Genomic DNA, 20,157 nt, shown 5'->3' with positions numbered 1-20,157 from the left:
AAGCTTTACTCTGTCTAGGCAATTCCGATTCTGTAGCATAACTCAAAAAAAAAATCATCTCCCTAGTCAGTCCAATCCACTTGCCCAGCATCTCCGACAGAGCAGCCTGCAGGGAATCCCAAAAGTCTGCCAGCTCATCACACTGCCAAAAAAATATCTTCCCAGCCACCTCTTTCTTGCCCGTCACACCTCCAACATTTGCTGTCCACCTGAGGAAAAATTCTTTAGTTTGCTTGTATAAAAAATACCTGTGTAAACACTTCCAGGCAAAGATCCTAAATCTTCTAGACTTTATTGTATATTTAGGACATGTGCATATATCCCCCATTGTCTTTGTGAATTGTTTATCCAATCTCTCTTCCCAATCCTTTCTAAGCTCCTCTGATTGATTCTTACAATTATCATGCACTATTTTATATGCTTTACTAATTATTCCTTTTTTTATGGCAGCTTCTGTTCAAGATTCTATTAAAAACTCTACCATTGCTGGTCTTTCATTTAGGAGCACCATATTTCTTTCTCTTTGACTGTACGCAGTCAATCGTTGATAGGGAAGGCAATCTCTTACCCCCAGTCCAAAAAAATTCTTGGCCTCTTCCCATTCTATTACCTTTCGCTTTCTGGTTATTTGCTCCCAATACCTTGGTTCCTTTGCCAGTTTTCTCCAATAAATTCCAGCCCCCCTTGCCTGTTATTTGTATCCCTGACCACAGTCAACCCTATCGGCAAACTCTCTTCTCCATTCTCGTGCTGGTTTGGTTCTTAGAGTACTCCCTGTTTTTCTATGAATATAATACTCTGTATGATCTTGGTTGTTCCCCTTAAGAGTCTGCCTCCAAAATCCCAGTCTCTCCTCCTTTCTTGATCTTCCTCCTTGTCAGCATCATTCCTTAACACTTTGAATTATAGTTGTCTGCTTGTGCTTTGTATAAGGGTCTTAACTGTGTTGCTCTAAAATACCCCCTCAAATTAGGTAATCCTAGTCTACCTTGCTCTGTTGGTAGAATCATCTTATCCCATTTGACACTTGCTGTCTTCCCTTCCAAGGTAAAATCCATCAACTCTTTTAATTGCTATCCAGAACGTCTCTGGTTGATAAAAGTATGCCTGATTATTGTGTACAAGTCTAGGGACTAAAAATATTCTAATGGCTTGTATCTTAGTATCCATATAACAAAACTGCCAGTTTCTCAATTTTTGTATTATATTCTGTTTAGTCTCTTCCCACATATCCTTAGCTGCCACCACAGAGTCATTTCTAATCCACACTCCTAAATACTTCATTTTATCATGTCCCCATAAATATGGATATTGTTGGACCAATTCATGTATGGGTACATAATTTACCACTATTGCCTTTGTTTTAGCTTCATTAATTTCATATCCCGAGAAAATTTGAAACTGTCTTAAAATTTTCCACAACACTGTAATGTCCCTTTCTGGATGTCCTTCAAGGATGCATCTGCAGTCATAACATATGGGTTGTCCTGCCTCAGGCAGCCCTTCGGATTCCAAAGTCTGGTTCTGGCCTCGGCTGATGTCGCACTTTCCCCGACGTCAGAGCTTCTGGGGTATAAAGGCATCAGCCGACGCCATTTTCCTCAGTCTTTCTTGCCGCGCGGTGCCCGAAGCAGAAGCTGTTCGCAAGTGCCGGTCGGTCAGATCCAGAGATTTCAGCCAGAAGCCAGAGGCTTTAAGACAAATCAACAATTTACTTCAGATGAAAGTGATAGAAAGGGTACCATCTATGGAACAAGGCCAAGGATTTTACTCCAGACTATTCCTTGTACCAAGAAAAGAAAACCAGTGGAGGCCTATTCTCGACTTGTCCGCACTGAACACATATCTCATTGTGCCAAAATTCAAAATGCTGACCCTACAGCAACTTCTTCCCATGTTGGGCAAGGAGTCTTGGCTGGTGACTCTAGATCTCAAGGAGGCATACCTGCACGTCCCTATCCGACCAGATTGCAGAAGACACCTCAGATTTCTTGCAGGATCAGAGCATTATCAATTCTCAGCATTACCCTTTGGCTTATCTACTGCGCCCAGAGTATTCATGAAATGCCTGGCATCAGTAATTGCACATTGCAGGCTTCAGGGAATTCAAATCTACCCATACCTGGACGACTGCCTAATACAAGCGGACAACAAGACAAAATTGATAAAGGATTTGGCCTATGTCATACACCTGTTACAGGCCTTGGGATACACAGTCAACATCCAAAAGTCAAGACTAATGCCATCCCAAAGGATAACCTTTTTGGGTGCGGATCTGGACACAATAACTCAGATGGCTTTTCTCACAGAAGAAAAACAAAAACAACTTCCAGATTACTTCATGACTTTGACAAGACAAGCTCAGCTTACTGCAAGGAAAGTCCTGCAGGCCCTGGGTTACATGGCATCCTGCATAATTTTGATCCCGCATGCCAGGCTGCATATGAGGAAATTACAATGGTACCCAAGGAATGTATGGTCTCAACACAGGCACAGTCTAGAAACCATGATGCCAATCATTCCATGCCTTCAAAAGGAATTCTTGTGGTGGGCTCAGGCCTGCCAGTCCAACAGAGGGTTGCCTTTCAACAAACCAAAACCAAGGCAAACCATCACCACGGACGCCTCAGACCTAGGATGGGGAGCACACATGGAGGACAAATGTATCCAAGGCCTATGGTCTCAAGGCCAGCTAAACTTGCACATAAACCAAAAGGAGATGCTGGCAGTGAAGCATGCAATCGAGGCATTCAAATCATTCCTCCAGCAAGGACATCTGCTGATAAGGACAGACAACACCACGGTCATGTGGTACATAAACAGGGAGGCACGCATTCCTACCCTCTATGCCGGATGGCAATGGATCTGTGGAACCTAGGCCTGAATCTCAATATCCAGCTGCAGGCCAAATTCGTACCAGGAAAAGAAAATTCACTAGCAGACAGCTTAAGCAGAACTACCACGGATGCTCACGAATGGATGCTGCATCCAGACATCTTCAAACTCATAACAAAGAAATGGGGAATGCCAGAGATAGACCTGTTCACCTCCCCACTCAACCACCAACTGAAAAAATTCTGCTCAAGGACATACCACCCACAAGCCTGGAGGGTGGACTCTCTCTCTCTCAGCTGGAATTCCCTAACAGTGTATGCATTTCCACCTCTCCCATTGATGTACAAGGTTCTACTGAAGATCAGGGAGGAACAGCCAAAGGTGATACTAATAGCTCCGGACTGGCCAAGACAGCACTGGTATCTGCTACTGAGAAGCATGTCTCAGGCGAACTCATGGCCTCTACCCCTATGGCCTCTTCTTCTAACGCAGAACAATTTCAAGACCCTGCATCCAAATTTGAAAACACTGCAGCTAACTGCCTGGAAAATTGCTTAAAACCTAACCAAACTGTCTTATCTCAGAGGGTCAAGGACATTATCCTGGAGGCTCGCAGACCCTCCACAAGGAAGACATACTCAGCTAAATGGAAGAGATTCCTCATTTGGAACACGTCAAAGGGTACAGATGTCACAGTGGCAAACCTAGCACACATCCTAGAATACTTAGCAGAATTGTTCCACAATGGCCTGTCCTACTCTTCCATTAAGATTCATGCTTCAGCAATTTCAGCAGAATACAATATGGATCCTCCTATCTTCCCTCACCCTCTTATCAGACAATTTTTGAGAGGGATCAAAAATGTTAAACCTCCAAGGAGAACCCCCTCTGCCTGCATGGGATCTCAATTTTGTGCTGGAAAAATTGACACTACCTCCTTTTGAATCAGCAGCATCAGCAGACTTACAGTTTTTATCTTGGAAAACTGCTTTCCTTCTGGCAATCACTTCAGCAAGAAGAGTATCTGAGTTACAGGCATTAATGGCAGTGCAGCCTTTCCTTATTTTTCAATAGGATAGAGTGTCTCTGAGAACCAATCCTACTTTCATGCCAAAGGTGGTATCCAGGGTATCCTTGAACCAAGCTATTCATTTGCCTACGTTCTTCCCTAACCCACAGAACAAAGGAGAAAAACTTTTGCACACCTTGGATGTACACAGACAACTACGCTACTATCTGGACAGAACTAAAACCAGCAGAAAGACTGACCAACTTTTTGTAGCATATGCAACTGGGGTGCAAGGAAAAGCAATTTCCAAACAGACAATTTCAAAATGGATAGGAAATTGCATTCGCGTTTGCTACTGTTTTCATGGAAAGACAGCTCCTGAAAATATCAGGCCGCATTCCACAAGAGCCACAGCCACCACTACAGCTTTCCTACGAGGGTGGCTACCAAGGACATTTTAGAAGCTGCTACTTGGAGCTCCGTGCATACATTTGCCAAGCATTACAATCTACCTTTATACTCCAGATCCCGAGCAGGCTTTGCAACTGCAGTTTTACAGGGGATCTTAACTACACCATCCTTATCTTAGTACCTCCTCCCCAGTTTGGCTATGGTATTCTACCCATATGTTATGACTGCAGATGCATCCTTGAAGGACATAGTACAGTTTTGTACCTACCATAAATGTAGATGTCCGATAGGTATGCATCTGCAGTCAGGATTGCCCACCCTCCTTCCCCTCTGTGGTATTCCTAGGGTGCTTACCCCTCTTTCAGCTAGCTGGGGGAATCTATTATGGTGTATTTGTTTGTTTGTGTGTATATATATATATATATATATATATATATATATATATATTGCTACTGTTTGGAACATTCAACATTTATCCAAATTTAGCCTTCCTAGAGGGCACTTGGCATCTGGGGCAAGAAACACTGAGGAAAATGGCATCGGCTGATGCCTTTATACCACAGAAGCTCTGATGTCGGGGAAAGTGCGACATCAGCCGAGGCCAGACCCAGACTTTGGAATCCGGCCGACCGAAGGGCTGCCTGAGGCAGGACAACCCATATGTTATGACTGCAGATGCATACCTATCGGACATCTACATTTATGGTAGGTACAAAACTGTACTTTTTGTCATGTATAAAAATATCATCTGCAAATAGCGCCATTTTCCTAACTACCATACCAATCATATCCTTGGATTTATGAGTCCCTTATTTTCTTTGCCAGTGGTTCTAAATATAATGCAAACAATAAATGGGAAAGCGGACAACCCTGCCTGGTTCCTCTGCTCAAGCAAAACATATCAGGGAAGACCCCACCCACTTTAATTTCTGCCTCCAATTTCTCATATATTCTTCTATTCAACCATCTGATATTGTTCATCCTCGTTCATTCCTTATCCATGGGTATCTGTTCCGACCTCAGAACTGAGCCGGCCATTTTCCAAGCTCGCGTCAGCTTCAAACTCTCGAGCTAAACTCTTACCCACAACTCCCCTCTCCCTGTTACCTCAGATTTCATGTGCCGCATTGCCATTCGGTCATGTCAAGCTACTTCTCTTGAGCTAAGTAAAGTTATTTGTTGTTTAATAGTCTTTCAGATTACTTTTCTGTCAGAAAAGTTTATATTTCATTGTCTCTTACCCTATCGCATCTAGCGTACATATTTTCTTCAGGTTTTTCTGCTCTGTTCTTTACCCTTTTACCACGAGGTATTCTCTCTTTACCATTGTTGGTAATCCTTCCTTTTTTTTTTCCTCATACCTTCAGGTATTCTTTTTGTACCATTGCTGGTACCTTTTTCTATTAATTAATTTGCTGTCATGACAGATAAGAAAGGTAGTCCGGGGTTTAAGTGGTGTTCTGATTGTGGACACAAACTACCTACTTCTGATGCACACTCTTTGTGCGTTTATTGTTTGGGGGTGTCCCAATTGTCTGTTGATCTGCCCTGTTCTATTTGTGAGAACTTTTCAAATAGAACCTTGTTGGAAAGGAAAAACAAGCTGTTACTGAAGGGACTCCTTAAATCTCCCTTTTCAGAGGCCTCAACCCCTCCTAGAGCCCATAAGAAGATCTTGGATGTTCCTACCAAAGCTAAATCTTTGCCTTTGTCCCCGGCTGGGGGCTCCCACCAACCAAAACCTAAAAAGGCTAAAGTTTCAGCTCCGGAGCTCACTCATTCAGCCCAACTGCTTTCAGTGCCTAGACCTTCGGCTCCATTAGTGATCTTGGCTCCGTCTTCTCCTGCAGCCTTCACTATATCGGCACTGAGGTGCTCCTCGGTTCAGACTGTTACCACTGTATTGGCACCGACTGTTCAGACGGCGCAGACCTTGACCACGTCAGCTCCGAGATCTTCCTCTGAACCGACACCTTTATTGTTGACTCCAGTTTTGTCGGTTCCGGCTTTGGTACCGACAACCACTTGGGCACCGATCCCTGTGTCTGTGCAGACCATGACCTCGGCACCGATGACTTCTTCTGTGCAGACACCCGTAGTCCAGTCTCTCTCTGCACCATTGTTGTCAGTGCGGACGGGTGAGATGGGCACCAAGTTTGCCTCTTCTGTGGACAGGCCTGTTTCTCCCTCAGTCTCCGTGAGGTCCACTAGAAGCCTTTCTGAACATGTGTTGCGTCTTTTGGATCAGATGCTCTTGGCCAGAGGTATCCCACCCCTCAGGAATTATCCTTCCTTGGGAGGTGATCACCCGTCTCCAAAGACCCCTTCTTATTCTCCTCCTTCATTGCCTTTGAAGTCCATGGATATAACACAGTCTTTCCCTTCTGCGGTCCCCTTTATGGATCTCACTAAGGAACCGCAGTTGCCTTCGTGGCAGGATAGTTTTGCTATCACCCAGGATGTCAGTTGTTTCACGAATAGATGTCAGTTGTTTCACGAATAGTTTACTGCTCCACAGCCATCCAGGGACTCCGGGTCGGCAGGCTGAGCCACTTGCGTGACGGGTGACCCCTGTTCTGGACATGCACTCTCTTCAGGTGGACCAGCCTTCCAACTGATGGAGAAGGCTTTCACTGCTGCTGGCGATACTGGACTGTCTATACCTCCGCCGCCCTCTGGTACACTGGTTTCACAAGTTGCACCTAGCGGACACTGGGTGCAAGGGCCTCAGGACATATTCCCACAGGAATCCCCTTTTCCACTGGCTTCTCCAGCTTCTCCTGCTGAGGAGGTCCACCAGACAAGTTCGTGTAAGAGGAAGCACATTGACTCCACAGAGGAGTCCCTCACTGAAGACAGATTTCGATGAGGGGGAAGGATCCCCCCGGTCACTCTCTGCGGTATCCTTTGGTGATATCCTCGAAATCCTGAAACAGAGAGGTGACTGGCAGTCCTCTAATCCGACCTCTGAAGAATCTGTGTTCCTGCAGGCTTTTCGCGCCCGGCCCCCTACCTCCTGGGTTACTCCACCTGCCGATGAACTTGTCCGGCTTATCGTGCAGCGTGCTTGGAAGTCACCTACCACCATCGAAGCTATTCCCCGGAGACCAGATAAGATTTTGTCCCCTCCTGCTTCGGATCTCCATTGGTCCAAAGGTCTTCCTGTGGATGATTTGGTGGTGGCGGCCGCAACAAAAAAGGATTTGGCAGAAGAAGAAAGCCAGACTGTCCATCTGCCTAACAGTGTGTCCCGGGCCCTGGACAGGATAGGGAAGCGCACCTTTGCTTCAGTGACCTTTACTATCAGGTACCTGAATTATATGGCACACTTTACCAGGCTTCAAAGGGATCTGATTTCTGAGCTCTTTGAAACCTTGGTTGGTGCTGTGCCTGATGAGGTCCGTGACAAAGTGGCCTCTCAGCTGGCCACCATTGAATCAATATCTAACTCATCTATGCGATTGATATCTCGAGCATCAGAAGGAGCAACTAGAGCAGCGGGTCCAGCTGCGGTCTGAGACGACACACCTGGATGCGCTTGTGCAATTGCGCAGAATCCTTTAAGGCTTCCTTTCTTAACGCTCCCAATAAGGCCTCCTCGTTGTTTGGACCCAAAGTTAAAAGCACACTGGCCAGATGTGAACAGGATGGTAAGACTCTTTCTACCGTAGGTGTCTGTTCTTTTTCCCCTCAACGTGCCTTCTCCTGAAACCAAAAGAGTGGGAAGATATGTTTCAAGAAATCTCAGGGTCCTTTCCGTGACACACACAGGCCGAGTTCTCCCCTAGAGGCAGAGGGGGAAACACGCAGGGGAGACTCTACTTTCGGGGCAGAGGGGGTCTACATAACCAGGGTTCCAGGCATTCTTTCCCTGGCCAATCCTACCAGTGCTCCTAAAGAGTGGCCCAACTCCTTTCCTCTGGAGGTGGTTGGGGGACTTTTCTCCTTGTACCCTTTTGCCTGGCTAACCATCACCACCGATTCTTGGGTACAAAGGATTATAACCAGGGTTATATCCCCTTCGATCTTTGTCCTCTCCCTTAAAAAAAACCTTCCCGACGTTCCACCCAGTCAAAAGGAAGAAGCAGCACTAGAGATAGAAAAGCTGCTAAGAAAGAGAGTCATCCAAATAGTCCCTCCAGACCAGATAGGATACGGATTCTACTCGAGACTATATTTGGTGCCAAAGAAAACCGGGGACTGGAGACCAATTTTAGATCTCAGTGTATTGAACAAGTTTGTGAGAGTACAAAAATTCCGGATGGTCACAATACAGTCTACCCTCCCGCTTTTGGAAAAAGACGATTGGATGTGCTCGATAGATCTTCAAGATGCGTACTACCGCATAAAAGTGGACAGGTCATCAAGAAGATTTCTGCGCTTCCGTGCGGGAGCCAGTTAGTACCAGTTCAGAGTACTGCCCTTTGGACTCTCTACAGCCCCACAGTGTTAACAAAGTGCATGGCAGTTGTCGCAGCTCACTTGCGACTTCAAGGATTCCAGGTATTTCCATACCTAGACGACTGGCTCATTTCCACCCCCACCAGACATCTACTGGAAGAAGCCCTGGCATACTCTCTCCTCGCTGCTAAAAGGCTAGGCATAACCATAAACTGGCAAAAATCCAATCTCAGTCAACAGAATTCATAGGGGTTATCTTGGACACAAAGAACTGCAGAGCTGCTATTCCAGAGCACAGAATTCTAAGGATAAAAGCAACAACTGATTCCAATACTTTCAAGGGAGAAATCCACGGCTCATTTGGTTCTACAGCTGTTGGGTTCCATGGCAGCCTCCATCACCATTGTTCCCCTGGCCAGGTTTCACATGAGGCTTCTACAATGGCTCCTGCTCACCCAATGGTATCCCTTTCAACATCCTCTTTCAGCCATGATTCGAGTAACCCACAGGTACAAACAGGACTTAAATTGTTGGATGGCACACAGTCTGTCACAATGGTCTTGCCCCTTCTCCCCCCAGCAACCCAAAGCCACAGAGACCACGGACAACTCCCTGATGGGGTGGGAGGGGATATGTCAGGGACAGGGCAGTCCAAGGCACTTGGTCCAAACTGGAGGCCCATCTGCATATAAATGTTCTAGAGCTGAGGGCAGTGCTTCTGGCATTGCAAGCATTCCATCCCCTGCTGCCGTCTGGGACAATTGCGATTCAGTCAGACAACATGGCGGTGGTCTGGTACATCAACAAGCAAGGTGGAGCCAAATCTTACCCCCATTGTTGAGAGGCCATGAGGATATGGCAATGGGCGATGGCTACCAACCATTTTCTTATAGCAACGCACACTCCCGGGAGTTCAAACGTGATAGCAGACAGACTCAGCAGGTGCATTCTTCAACCTCATGAGTGGTCCCGAATCCCTTGATAGTGGCAGAGATCTTCCACCGCTGGGGCCATCCTTGCTGTGACCTCTTTGCACCCCTGATCAACTACAAGTGCAGGAACTACTTCACCCTGATTCCCCCTCCAGGACAGTCACCCAGGGACGCTCTAGTTCACGATTGGTCCTCGGGTCTTCTTTACCCTTTCCCTTCATTCCCCAGTTTCTGAAGAAAGCCCGTCGGTTGAAGAGCAAGGTAATCCTCATAGCACCAGATTTGGTTCCCCTTCCTTTGGCTTCACCTACTAGATCAATCATGGATTCTCCATCCAACCCCAGAGTTTCTCACATCCACAGAACCTGATTCATCCCAACTTGAACAGCCTAAAGCTCACGGCTTGGCTACTCCAATTCCCTTGATTGCCAGGCAGAATGATCGATCTTTACCAGTATGCAACATTCTCATTGCATCTCACAAGTCTTCCACTAGAATAACTTATCTGAGCAAGTGGAAAAGATTTACCTGTTTGCTGAAAGATAAACAAGTAGACCTCTTCTCAGCACCAGTGTCGATAATACTAGACTATCTGGCCGACCTTTTCCAATCGGGTCTATCGGCCTCTACCATTAGAGTTCATTTGGCTGCAATTTCTAATTTTCATTAGGGTGTCCAAGATTCCTCTCATGTCCCACAAATTGTGCAAGACCTTCATAAAAGGTGTGAATCATCTGAGGCCTCCTTTTAGAGAACCTATTCAACCATGGGATTTATCATTAGTTCTACAAGCTCTGACAATGCCACCTTTCGAACCAGCCTCTTCTTGCGACTTCAAGCATTTGTCATGGAAAACCTTGTTTTTGGTCACCATTACTTCTGCCAGATGTATTTCTGAGCTTCAAGCTTTATGTATCAAGAGTCCATACTTGATTTTTTCATAAAGATAGTGTCTCTGAGAACTAATCCATCATTTCTGCCAAAAGTGATCTCTGAAATGTCCATTAATCAAACCATTGAATTGCCAGTTTTCTTTCCCAATCATTCAAGCAGAGGAGAGTATTGCCTACATACCCTAGATATCAACAGGCAAATCCATTTTTACTTAAACAGGACTAGGTCCTTTCGTAAATCTGACCAGTTATTTTTTGGCTTTTTCCGGACTTAGATTAGGATCTGCTGTTGCTAAGGTCACATTAGCTAGATGGTTGAAGGACTGTGTGACCTTCATTTATACACAACACAATATATCGTTGCCTACCACCATGAAAGCTCATTCAACAAGGTCGGTGGCAACTTCTGCTGCCTTCCATGCCAGAGCTTCTTTACATGACATCTGTGCAGCTGCAACTTGGGCTACGCCTCATACCTTCATCAGTCATTACAAATTGGATTTGACCTCCAGGGGAAGAGCATCTTTCTGTTCTGTGGTGCTCAGGAATATCCTTCCATGAGAGCCTCCCAGGAATAGAGGTAGCTGGGGATTCTGTCGCATGCGTAAGGAATGAACGAGTATTAACAATATCAGATAAAGTAGTTATGTCTTACCATAACGTTCCATCTGTATTGTTGATCCTTGTTCAGTCATTACGACCCTCCCTCCTTCCCCCCCTGTGGTTTCAAGTGGACCTCACCATCCGGTTCTTTTAGGTTATTTGACAAGAGGTAGTCTGTCTTGCAAACTCAATCTGAGGTAACAGTGAGAGGGGATTGTGCGTAAGAGTTTATTTCGAGAGTTTGAAGCTGACGCGAGCTTGGAAAATGGCCGGCTTGGTTCCGAGGTCAGAACCAATACCCATACGTAATGACTGAACGAGGATCAACAATACACCTTCCCCCTCCTGTGGTTTCAAGTGGACCTCACCATCCGGTTCTTTTAGATTATTTGACAAGAGGTAGTCTGACTTGCCAACTCAATCTGAGGTAACAGGGAGAGGGGATTGTAGGGAAGAGTTTATTTCGAGAGTTTGAAGCTGACGCAAGCTTGGAAAATGGCCGGCTTGGTTCCGAGGTCGGAACCAATACCCATACGTAATGACTGAACGGGGATCAACAATACAGATGGAACGTTGTTGTAAGACATAACTTCTTTTTATACTTGTATCAGGGAAAGCAAATGCTTCCATTGCCCTGCTCATGAAGTCCCAGTCTACTCTGTCAAATGCTTTCTCTGCATCAAGACCCACCAATAAAAGTGGCACGTTCGTACATTCTGCTGCCCTCTGGATGATTAGTGTTCTGTTAATATTGCCAAATGTCTGCCTCCCTTCCATAAAACCACACTGATCCATAAGCTCAGGTACTATCTTGACAGAACTTAGCCCTTTAGAAAAGCTGATCAGCTGTTTAGCTCTTATCAATGGCAAAAATGGGACATCCTGTGAATAAGCAGACAGTTTCCAGGTGGTTACCCTTATTTATTGCTTTTGTTGTTGCCTCCATGGCAAAACTATTCCAGGCAGTATCAGGACACATTCTACTAGATCCTTGCCTTTTTCATTGGCACTGTGGAAAGGAGTGGACTCTAGAAGCATTCTAGGGGCAGCTACATGGTCCTCTATAATACTTTTACAAATCATTATAAACTGGATTCCTTTTTGAGATTCAGGCTTAGCTTTACTAGAACAATTCTCCAGGGGATCCTAGCTCCATATCTTTCTGGTTGGATAGGCTTTGGTATTTAATTCGTATATCCTATAAGCTACTGCACAGTAGGAATGATGAACATAGTACAGCTGGGTAAATTACATTTACCATAATAGTAGATGCTTGAATTCCTCACTGCTGCAGTAGCTGCACCAACACTCCATCCCCCTACTCCTGTATATAGCTGTAGCTGGGATGTATAGAAGTTTTTTTTCTACTTTTATTGGGGGGGGGGGTTCAGTGTTTGTTTGAAACAAGATTGTTCGGCTGTTCTGACCTTGTATGGATAAGAAAGTCCTGCAGAAGACTTCAATCGAACTCCTGATTTACCTTCTTGGGATTAGCCAATCAGCAGTCTGAGTGAATGTGTCGGGGTGAGGAGTGAGCCAGAGCTTTTTGAAGCTGACTTGTTGCTTCCTGTATAGCCTAAAGGCTACTGTAGCAGTAAGGAATTCAAACATCTACTGTCATGGGTACGTGCAGTTTACACAGCTGTTCTTTCTCCTTCATTGCTGTCTTATCTTCATACTAACTGAAACCTTACTGAAACCTAACATTTCCAGTGAACAAATACTACCACCAGACTACTTAGACTTGACCAACTTCCTAAAAGAGTAAGTGTCATGGCAGTTATATTTTCAGACAGTTTGCAGCAAAGTCTCTGTTCCAAGGCAGTTCCCTCCTTCTCTGGTGCTGAAACACTTGTAACAACCTTGCATATCAGCAGCATAAAACACTTTGCATCATAGCTCTCTGCATTTCTCTTAACTTTGCAATCAACCTATCTGCAGTTGAAGTTGCACTTTCATTGGCTTCAGCTAATATATCTCATGAAACCATCATCGGGAACATTAATGTAAAATGGACTTTCTTCGACTGTTAAGCCTACACATCCAACCAGAACCCCTCTTACTCCTGCTGTCAGATTTACAGCTACGTCCTACTAAACAATGTCCCTTCTATGTTCAACAAAACAATGAGACAGAAACACCGTTTTGCTGGATCTTAACCACCAACCCAGAAAACAGAACCCTAAAAACATAACCCCGTTTTGGAATTTTACCAGACTCTGTGACCACCATTCAATATATAACTTTCACACACACACACACACACACACACATACACACACTCCTCCAAACCCTCCATATTTAACTTCATGGATGCATCTAAATGTGATTAAGATATCTTTACTCCTCTCAAATTTTACAATCTGAGCATATTAAAATATCTCCTTTTCCAAACATCCTAAATAAATAAGCCCTGTGCAGGAAGAAAAGACTTAAATCTCATTCCATCTCTTGGCTTAAAGCTGTTAAGTGAGCAACTAGTGAGCTGCATAGATAAAGCACAGAGTACCTGGCAAGCCAACCAAACTCATGCAAACTATACCCAACCCTGTTATCTGTGAAATATAACAAAAATTTAAGTCACGTGTTTTACCAATCATCAGGACCTATACAGTGAAATTCCTAAAAAGTTCTGGTCAACCATCAGTCACCTTCTGAAACTTGGGAAACCTACCCACTGAAATTGACTTCATCATTGCCTGCATCAATGCAGCCACACACACAACTTACTATGAACAACTCTTATTCAGTCTCAGCAACTAACAACTTCTTGTTCCAGCCTGTACCCATTTACACAGTAAAGTGATATCTCACTAAACTAAAACCAACCACTCTAGCCCCATACAACTACCCTGCAGAAGATCTCAGTCTAGCTGCTAAAGCCATTGTCTAGTGTATATCTAACCCTTCAATCAGATATGTATAGAAATATCTGATCTGATGTTGTTAATCCTCATTCATTCATGATGGACAGATGGGTTTTGGTTCCGTCCTTGAAACCGACTCGACCGATATAACAAGCTCGCCCCAGCCAAAAACTCTTGAGCTAAGGTTACCCATAGTGCTCCTCTCCTAATTTCCTCAGATCTCGTTTGCCACATAGAGTTTCAAGACACGTCAGGCCAGCTATCGAGCTAAGTGTTCTGTTTTTTTCTCTGTTTGACAATGTAGCAATGTACTTCTCTTTGACCTACCCCTTATCTTAGTCGTTTATAGATAAAGATATGTTTCCCTCTGTGTGAGTGAATTTTTTTGTCCTTTTTCTCTTCCTTTACCGTATTATTTCTTCATACCATTGTTGGTACAGGCCCCTCCTTTCTTTACCTTGGGGTATTTTAAATACCATCGTTGGTAATTCCTTTCTTTCATTTACCCTTTAGGGGTATATTCCTATTACCATTGTTGGAAAAAAAAAACTCCTTTTCTTTTATCCGTGTGCAGGTGTATCTCTAGTCCCGTAGTAGAGTATTTCATTTTGTTTATTCTTGTATAACTACTGTTTACTTGTATTGCTGATCATGGCTGACAAGAGGGGCACTACTGGTTTTAAGCAGTGTGACCAAGTGTGGCAGGAAGATGCCAAATTCCAATGGGCATCTCTCCTGCGTCTGTTGCCTAGAAGTACCACATTTGATGGTTCAACTTCCGTGAGAGCTCTGTAAGACCTTTAGTGCCAGCACCTTAACCGAGCGCAAAAATAAATTGATCTTAAAGGGTCTCTTAAAAACCCCCCTTTTTTGGAGGCTTTATCTGAGGCTGAGGGCTCAACCCTCCTAAAAAAGAAACGAAGAAGAGGAACCACTCTGTCCCATCGTTTCCTCAGTCCCAGGATCCAAAAACTACTAAGGCACAGGTTCATACAGAACTGAGAACTAAACTTACCGAAATGACTATGACACCTGCCTCTGTACCAAAGCCTTAAACTCCATCCATGGTGCCATCCTTGATTACGGAGCTGACAACTTCTATTTCTATTGTACCAACACCTTCCACAGTATCACAGACCCTGTCAGCACCAGCAATAGCTACTCCCTTAAAACTGGTCACTTCCCCCCTACCATCACAACCTTCTGATCTCCCTACCATGGTTCCAAAAGTCAAGACACTGGCCAGGAACCAATATTCTCTGTCCCTTTACTCCTTTGTGGGATGACAACTAAGCCCATTCCTTGATCAACCTGAATCCCCATCAGGGGTGTCAACCCGTTCCACCAGGAGTCTTTCGGAGCTCGATGTAGTGAGACTTGTGGATCAGCTCGTAGTAGCCAGAGGCATCCCCACTCCATCTAGGACCTACCTCCCACCTGGAGCCGAAGACTTTTCTCCACAGACTCCAACCTGTATTACTCCTTGAACCTCCCCGCAGGTCTTGGAGCCCTTGATGCCGACACCTACCCTGGTGCCAACCTCTTAGGTTCCATTGGTAGATCTTACTTTGGTTCTGGAGCCTACACTGTGGACCATGACTCAGTCGAAGCCAACCCACCCTTGAGACTGTGACTGGTCTGTTGGCACCGTTATCCCTAGTATGGCACTGTCTACAGTTCCGGTTAGTTTGACAGCTCTGAGTCCCCTCACGGCTCCTTCCCTGGAGGTGGGCTTGTCGAAAGCGGGGCATGACCCTGGTTCTGAGGTTGTCTTTCTCTGTTCCGGGCTCTCATCCCTCTTCAGGTGGGCCTGCCTTTCAGGTTATGGAAAGGGCACTTGCCTCAGCAAGCTCACAGTTTGCTCCCTCAGTGCCAGAATGCCATGTATACATGCCCTCTGGTTTGCAGCTGCTACAGTCCACTACCCTGGGACATTGGCATGGGAGCAGCAAGATACCCTACTGCAGGGCTCCCTGTCTTCAGACCTTCCCCCTGAAGAGCCATCCCATAAGAGATCGTGCAAGAGGAAGCACACTGATTCTCTGGAAGAATCTCTCACCGAAGATGCAGATTATGATGAGTGGGAAGGGTCCTCACGGTCACCTCCTGAGGATGTCTCCTTTGGAGACATACTTGAGATCTTGAAACAGAGGGGTGACTGGAAGTCCACCAACCCTTCCTTGGCGGAATCTGTATTCTTGCAGGCTTTCCATGCCCGACCCTCTACTTCCTTGATGACCCCACCTGCAGATGACTTGGTCAAGCAAATCGTGCAGCATGCTTGAAAGGCCCCCGATACCATTGAACCAATTCCCCAGAGACCGAACAAAATACTATCCTCTCCAGAAGATCAGCCCCATTGGTCCAAAGGCTTGGCATGAGATGCTATGGTGGTGATGGCGGCCACCAAGAAGGAACTCAGAGGAGTGTCCTACTGTCCATCCTTCAAACAGGGAATCTCGGACAATGGACAGACTGGGGAAGTGGGTGTATGCTTCATCGACCTTTGCCATATGGTTGTTGAATTACTTGGCACATTTTACCCGTCTCCAAAGCGACCTGCTCACAGAACTCTCAGGGACGTTAGCAGGAGCAGTGTGTGATGAGGTAAGTGACAAAGTTGCTTCACACCTTGCCACCCTGGAATCCATATCCAACTCGTCCATGTGTTTGATTGCTCATACAACCGAAGAGACTACCAGAGCAGTGGGTACAGGCATTGTCATGAGACGTCACGCCAGGATGTGCTTGTGCGACTTTGTGGACCCTTTTAAGTCTTCCTTCATCAATGCTGTCGTTGATGTTTCCTCTCTTTTCAGACCAAATGTTAGACACACTAACCAGGTGTGAGAAGGACAGAAAGACCCTGTCTGTTGTGGGCATACGTTTTTCCACTCCCCAATGATCCTGTACTAGGAATCAGAGAAGTGGAAAGATGTGGCTCAGGAAATCCCAAGGACCATTCCGTGACGCATGTGGTGAGATTTTGGGGAAGAGGGGGAACTCCCCAGGAAGACACCCCCCCCCCAGTGGCAAAGGGGATCCATGTAACCAGGGGTCCATAGATTCCTTTTCTGGGCAGCCCTACCAGCACTCCTGAAGAGCGTCCCGATTGCTTGCTTCTGGAAGCGGTCGGGGGGATGATTCTGTCTTAGCCTGGCACTCAATAATATCAGATTCCTGCGTGCAGACGGTAATTACCAGTGGTTATCACATCCCCTTCGATCTTTACCCAAGACCGCAAAGATGAATCCCCGATGTTCCACCCAGTCAGCGGGACATAGCAGCACAAGAAATTCAAAAGCTGCTCGAAAAAGTGTCATCCAAGCAATCCTACCAGAACAGATAGAATCTGGATTCTACTCAAGGTTCTTTTTTTGTGCCAAAGAAGACAGGGAACTGGAGGCCAGTTTTGGACGTCAGCATCCTAAACAAGTTTGTCAAACAGACCAGATTCCAGATGGTCATGGATCAGTCTATCCTTCCATTTCTGGAAAAAGAGGACTGGATGTGCTCGATAGATCTACAGTATGCATATTACCATATAAAAATGGACAAACTGTCCAGAGGATATCTCTGCTTCTGGCTGGGAACCAATCATTACCAGTTTTGAGTGCTGCCCTTTGGTCTCCACAGCTCCCAGAATGTTCACCAAATGCATGGCAGTAGTAACAGCTCACTTGAGACCGCAAGGATTTTGGGTATTTCCATATCTAGACTATTGGCTCCTTACCGCCCACACCAAGCATCTACTGCTTCTTGTCTTGCACTACACACCCTACAGCTAGCATGGCTCTTAGGAATATCAGTAAACGAGAGAAGTCAAAACTAGTACCTACTCAAAGCCTGGAATTTATAGCAGCAGCATTAACACAAGGACTTGCTTTGTCATTCTTCCTCATCACAGGCTTTACAAACTAAGATCTCAACTCTGAGTGATACTGTCTCGGGACAAAGTCCAGCTTGTTTAGTCCTTCAACTGCTAGGATCAGTGGCAGCAACATTTACTATAGTTCCCCTAGTAAGACACCATATGAGATTACTACAGTGGATCCTAGTGTCACATCCTATGTCCCATCCAATCCGCATAACTAACCACTGCAAGCAGGATCTGTATTGGAGGATGAAGCCAGAAATAAAACTATGGAGTCAGCTCTTCTCACCCTCTTAGCCCAATGCAGTAGCGACCATGGATGCATCCCTGATTGGGGGGGGGGGGCATTTTCAGGGAAAGACAGTCCAAGGCGCCTGGTCCCCCTTAGAGGTCAACTTGCATATCAGCATCTTAGAACTGAGGGTGGTGCTTCTGGCATTGCAAGCAATCCAAGCTGCCCTCCTGTCAGAGACAATTGCTATTGTCAGACACCATGTCAGTCGTCTGGTATATCAACTCCTACCCTTCGTGTTGGGAAGCCATGAGAGTATGGCAATGGGCGATAGCCTCCAACCGGTTTCTGGTAGCAACGCACATTCCCAGGAGCTCCATTGTGATAGCGGATAAACTGAGCAGATGCATCCTCCTGCTTCACAAGTCGTCTCTCAATCCCAAAGTAGCGACCAGAGTTTTTCCATCACTGGGGTCACCCTTGCTGCGATCTATTCGCGTCCCCCACCAACCACAAATTCAGCAGCTACTTTGCCCTAATCCCCCCCTCATTGGGAGTCCCCGAGGGATGCTGTAGTACACAGTTGGCCCCTGGAACTGCTTTATGCCTTCCATCCCTTTCCCCTGATCTCACAATTTCTAAAAAATGCTCTTTGGTTTAGAAGCAAAGTAATCCTCATTGCATCCTAGTGGCCCTGACAAGTCTGGTTTCCCTTCCTCTGGCCCCACCTGGTTCTCACTGCCTGTGGACTCTGGATTCAGCTCCAGGGTTACTGTCACACCCACAGGGGCTGATCCATCCAAACCTATTGAACCTCAAACTGACAGCTTGATACCTCCACTTCGGGTAATTGCCATGCAAAATAACCTTTCTTCCCCACAGGAAAAATACTTCTGGCTTCCCATAAACCGTCCACCAGGAAAATTTATCATAGCAAATGGAACAGATTTGTTTTTTGGTATTGAGAGAAAGGACTGGACCCCTTTCTAGCTCCCATTAGTTCAGTGTTGGAGTATTTGACAACCTTACTCCATTCAGGAGCTTCAGCTTATCCGATCAGGATCAATTTAGCAGCGATCTCCAACCTCCATAATGGTTTCCAAGATTCCTCTAATATCTCAGTCTTTGTAAAACCTTTTTGAAAGGAGTCATGGATATAAAACCGCCCTTCAAAGAGCCCATTGAACCTTGGAATTTGACGCTGGTTCTGCAAACTTTCACTCGTCATCCCTTTGAGCCTGCTGCCACTTGCGATATGAAATTCTTGTTTTAGAAGACTTTATTCTTGGTAGCCATTACCTCGGCAAAAAGAATGTCAGAATTACAAGCCTTGTGTGTAAAACACCCTTACATAATTTTTCCACAAAGAGGGTATCTCTTCGGACTAACCCCTCTTTTCTACCCAAGGTTGTCTTGGAGTTGAATTGACTTACCAGTGTTCTTCCCAAACTTTCCTAATAAAGGAGATTACTGTTTGCATTTATTAGATGTGCATAGACAACTACGTTTCTACTTAGGGCTAAGTCTTTCCGTAAGTCTGACCAATTGTTACTGTCCTTTTCAAGACCCACGTTAGGAAAATCAGTTTCCAAAGTTACTTTGGCAAAATGGTTGGGAGACTGCACCGCTTTTGCCTATCAACAAAATCGGATATGTTTCACTACTAAAATCGAAGAGCATTCCACCAGGTCATCTGCTACTTTGGTGGCTTTTCAAGAACGTCTATGGATGACATTTGCGCAGCAGTCACTTTGGCTACCTTCATACCTTTATTCCTCATTACAAATTTGATTTGGTCTCCATGGGGAGAGGATCATTTGGCTCAGTGGTGCTCAGGAATATCCTTCCATAGGGCCTCCTGGGACACAAGGTAGCTAGGGACTCTGTCCCATCCATCATGAATGAATGAAGATTAACAACATCAGGTAAAGAAGTTATGTTCTTACCATAACGTTCCATCTGTGTTGTTGAGCTTCATTCGTTCATGACATCCCACCCACCAACCCCCTCCAAAAGACTCCTGGAGGTTCGGATTTGATCCTGGTTACATGTTAGGCCATTTGCACAGACAAAACCTCCACTTTTTTGTCCTTATGGGCA

General features: G+C 45.5%; 1 protein-coding gene across 4 annotated transcripts in view; it reads left to right on the top strand.

Moving 5' to 3' along the window:
• Positions 1-20,157, top strand: part of NFAT5 (nuclear factor of activated T cells 5) — a 1,437,387-nt gene that overhangs the window by 865,394 nt on the left and 551,836 nt on the right. The window lies entirely within an intron of this gene.

This window comes from Protopterus annectens, chromosome 8.part1, assembly GCF_019279795.1.
Source record: "Protopterus annectens isolate FY-2018-M chromosome 8.part1, PAN1.0, whole genome shotgun sequence".
In the NCBI taxonomy this organism is placed as follows: Eukaryota; Metazoa; Chordata; order Ceratodontiformes; family Protopteridae; genus Protopterus; species Protopterus annectens.
Note: the sequence above shows the minus strand (reverse complement) of the source record. Positions and strands in the feature narration are given on the sequence as shown.